The 3,888-nt window shown below is 50.2% G+C and overlaps 1 protein-coding gene across 5 annotated transcripts in view; it reads left to right on the forward strand.

The window, feature by feature from the left end:
• Window positions 1-3,847: 3,847 nt before the first annotated feature.
• hivep2a (HIVEP zinc finger 2a) overlaps window positions 3,848-3,888 on the forward strand; it is a 38,893-nt gene continuing 38,852 nt past the window's right edge. For all 5 annotated transcript variants that reach the window (XM_076015936.1, XM_076015938.1, XM_076015939.1 and 2 more), the window contains exon 1: window positions 3,848-3,888. This exon is cut by the window's right edge and continues 338 nt beyond it. The gene's annotated coding sequence lies outside the window, so the exon portion shown is untranslated.

A 3,888-nucleotide genomic window follows, 5' to 3' on the forward strand; every position in this document is an offset into this window, starting at 1 on the left:
TGGGCGTTTTTACACCCGCACTCAGTTGCCTTGATTGGGGTTTTTTTCCCCCGCTGATGAATCAAATCAAATCTGATGGTGAACGAACGAAGGAACGAAGGAACGCTTCAGAATCTTTCACAGCGGCTGAGCAGAACTCCTCCCATCCCCCACCCGCTGCTCCTCCTGAGGGATCTGGACGCAGATTACAGCCGACTGACGTTGAGCGATGGCTTCTCCCTGACATATCAGAGGCGGGGGGGGGGGCACCAGGGAAAAATAACCAATCAATCAGGGTTTTGGACTTGATGGGGGAGGGGCGGTTGAAGATAACAACGTGCAAAAACACATTTTTTTGAAGTGGAATTCATGAAGAAGATGAATCTTCAAAAGTGATCTGACAAAAATCCCCAATCGGACACCAACGCGCCGTACATGCTGCAGCAACCCGGTCAGTTCCAGAGTCCACTCCAGGACAAGTCAGAACCACTCGTGCAGGGCCTCGGAAACCAGGACTAAACTCCTCATCGTGGATTAGAAAGAGGCTCCAGGTTCCGTCCCAGTCGGACTCAAACCTCATTCTGCCCAGTCTTCACTTCCTGTCAGGCCCGTGGCAGCGTTTGCTGGTGGCCGCTTTGCCCTCAACACCGCCGGCCTGCTGCTGCTCTTTATGCTTTGATTCTGCTGCTGCTGCTGCTGCTGCTGCTGCTGCTGCTGTAACCCAAAGAAAATCTCTGGGAGGAGAAGGCGGGGCCAGCTGACAGAATACATCATTCACAGTGAGCATCCAGTCAGTCAGCCAGTCAGTCAGTCAGTCAGTCGGGTTTTTCTGAAGTTCTAATCATAGTGGAGCTGCAGCCGTGACGCAGAGCTGCAGGTCGACCAGCTGTCTGTCTGTCTGTCTGTCTGTCTGTCTGCTGCTCACACTTTGATTTTTCTCCCTGAGTGTTTCACAAAAAGCAGCCAAAGACAGAGAGAGAGAGAGGGAGAGGGAGAGAGAGAGAGAGAGCCGCCCTCCTCCCCCCACCAGGAGGAGACGCTGCAGCTGTTGCTTCCTCTGAGAGGCTCAACACAAGGCCAACACTGCCCCCTAGAGTGTCTGCTCCGCTGCCGCAACTGCAGCAGTCCCAAACACACACACACCTGTTTGTGAGAGAGCGAGAGAGAGAGAGAGAGAGAGAGAGATCTGCTCTTCATCCAGGGGGTGGAGCTACAAGGTTTTAAAGCGTTGATGAGGGACGATGATGAAACTGCGTGAAAAACGTCTCCAGCTGCGTTCATGAGGCGCCGCGGTGACTCCGCCCCCTCCGGACCGGGGTGAGTGAGTGAGTGACAGCTGTCTCCACCCAATCAAGCAGGGCTGGATTGGACCCACGCAGCAGAACTTTGGCTCGAGCTCCTCCGTCCTTCCTGCATGGTTCTGTCCACCAGCCAGATGTAAAGAGGCGCAGTTCCCTGTTTGACCAGCAGGCTGCACTCACACTGAACAGAATAGAACAGAATAGAATAGAATAGAATTGGACAGGTCTCTGAGAATGTGTGTGTGTGTGTGTGTGAGAGAGACCCAGTTGTGGCCTCCTACTCTCTCTCTCTCTCTCTCTCTCTCTCTCTCTCTCTCTCTCTCTCTCTCTCTCTCTCTGGTCATGTGACTGGAGAGGCCCCGGCAGGTGGTCAGTAGACACGTGCAGGACACGCCCCTTCACGGCTGCGTACGTCAGACGCTGGGACGTTGAAGCGCAGTCCTGTTCTGAGGCCAAACCACCTTCCTATTGGCTTGTATGAACAGGTGGGCGGAGCTTCCGATTTCAAAAAGGAGGGCAAAACACCAAAGTGCCCCAAAAAAATAAAAAATAAAAAGGAGGGGAACGCGACACATCTCTTTTCAGTTCTTCACATGGCCTGCAGGTGTCTTCCTGCCTGTCTTTCGGGAACTGCATGTAGCAGTAGTGCCACCTAGTGGTTCATTCACACAGCTACTTCACTCTACCACAATCAGCCTGTCGACCTGAGAGCAGCCCTCTGACTGCCTGCAAGCAGCAGGCGCACCGACTGCCTGCCAGGCTGAACGCACGGCCTCGCCGTCGGCTGTTCTGGAGTGTGTGGGTGTTTTGCAGCAGCCGGCGCTCAAAGATGTGGATCAGTACCAGAGTGAGGACTACGATGAGCTGTCGCACTCACTGACGGCACGAGGTGATGACGTGATGACAAAACCAGACTGATTTATGAAAAGCTTGCTTCTACCAAATTGTTTCTGTTGTTATTGTGCGTTGAATTCCCAAAAAAAGGACGGATATTTTTGTGTTGACGGCGACAAAAACGATGGATGCCCTTTGACCCCTAGACTGAAAAACTGTTGTGTTTTTTTTTATCCTGCTGCTGCCAACAATGCGCTACAATGGAAACGTGCAATATGCTGTGGAGTGAAGGAGCGCCTATAGCGTAGTTTCCCAATTTGGGATCAATAAAGTAGATGGAATCTATTCTCCTCTACCCTGCCTGCAGCCATCAGGCTGTACGATTGCACTCTGTCACATCCCATCCACTGGGATGCAACAAAAATCGACAATAACTGCAAATTTTCTCATTTGGATGCAATAGAAACGTATCTACAGCAGAACACGTAGCACACGTAAACTCAAATGTTTGATGTGTAAATATCTTGCTTTTTTTTTATCTCGCTTCTTATTTCCCTGTGCATGCTTACAGATATTTTATTTTTGTCTAAATCTTTGGTTGATACAATTCTTGACCTTTTGCGCCGTAGCCTTTTTTGTTGTTGTTGTTGCTGTAATTATGCAAATTTCCCCACCGTGGGATCAATAAAGGTCTTCTTCGTCTTCGTCTTCTTCTTCTTCCATTTTGAAAGCTTCTCATCAATCTGGTGCTACAAAGACATTTGGTGTGCTATTTTAAACAATCTATTTTTTTCTGACGCACTGAAAGATTGAATGTTTTTTTTTTGGGGGGGGGGGCTCTTTGTGTTTGATTTCTTTTGTGTGTTCATCATTATTATTATTTGTCTATCTATATATTGATTTATTTTCATATTCTTTTAATGTGCTTTGTTTTTCTTTGTTTGTTCATTATTATCATTATTATTTTTCATTTATTTATTACTATTATTTATTTACTGATTTTTTTTTTCTACATATTTTTTTCGGTAAAAGGTGCATAGTTTTCAGTCTTTTTGTAAATAAAGTGGGATTGTAAATCTTCTTCTTCTATTCTATTCTATCCTATTCTTGATGTGTCCAGCAGAGGGCAGTGTTGTTTGCTGTAAGCCCAGGAAGCTACCTTTGACTTGGCGTGTGTGATACGGTGTGAAATAAGAGCTCCGAGTGGCAGCAGCAGCAGCAGCAGCAGCAGCAGACACCTCCCGCCTCCCTGGTGTCAATAAAGAAGCCAAGCTCGCGACAAGCGAGCGTGCGCCACAGTTCAAATCAAACCCCACCGCTGCGCACTACGCACTTGACGGTCACGTGACAGTGGCAGGCAGGCAGGCAGGCAGGCGGGCGGACAGACAGGTCGCTCCGGAGGTGACCGGGGAATCCTGCTCTCAGCTCGGCCGCTGCTCCCCCCCCCCCCTCCCCCCTGCCCTGGTTGCGCGCTGGGGGATCCGATGACGTCACGCGCGTACACACACTTGGAGACTGACACACACACGCACACAGAGAGAGAGAGAGAGAGAGAGAGAGAGACATACACACGCCCTCTCTCCCTCTCTCTCCTGTGCTGCTATTCTGGGAAGTGTCGTGTGGAAGAACCCCCGCGTGCGCACGAGCGTGTGTGTGTGTGTGTGTGTGTGTGAGAGAGAGAGAGAGAGAGAGAGAGAGAGCGCGCGCGAGAGCCAGTCAGTCAGTCAGCGAGCGAACGCGCACGCACGCACGCACACTCACACACACCGCCCGC

Source organism: Nelusetta ayraudi, unplaced genomic scaffold (assembly GCF_046127955.1).
Source record: "Nelusetta ayraudi isolate G7.1 ecotype Tasmania unplaced genomic scaffold, CSIRO-AGI_Nayr_v1 ptg000203l, whole genome shotgun sequence".
NCBI classification, from domain to species: domain Eukaryota; kingdom Metazoa; phylum Chordata; class Actinopteri; order Tetraodontiformes; family Monacanthidae; genus Nelusetta; species Nelusetta ayraudi.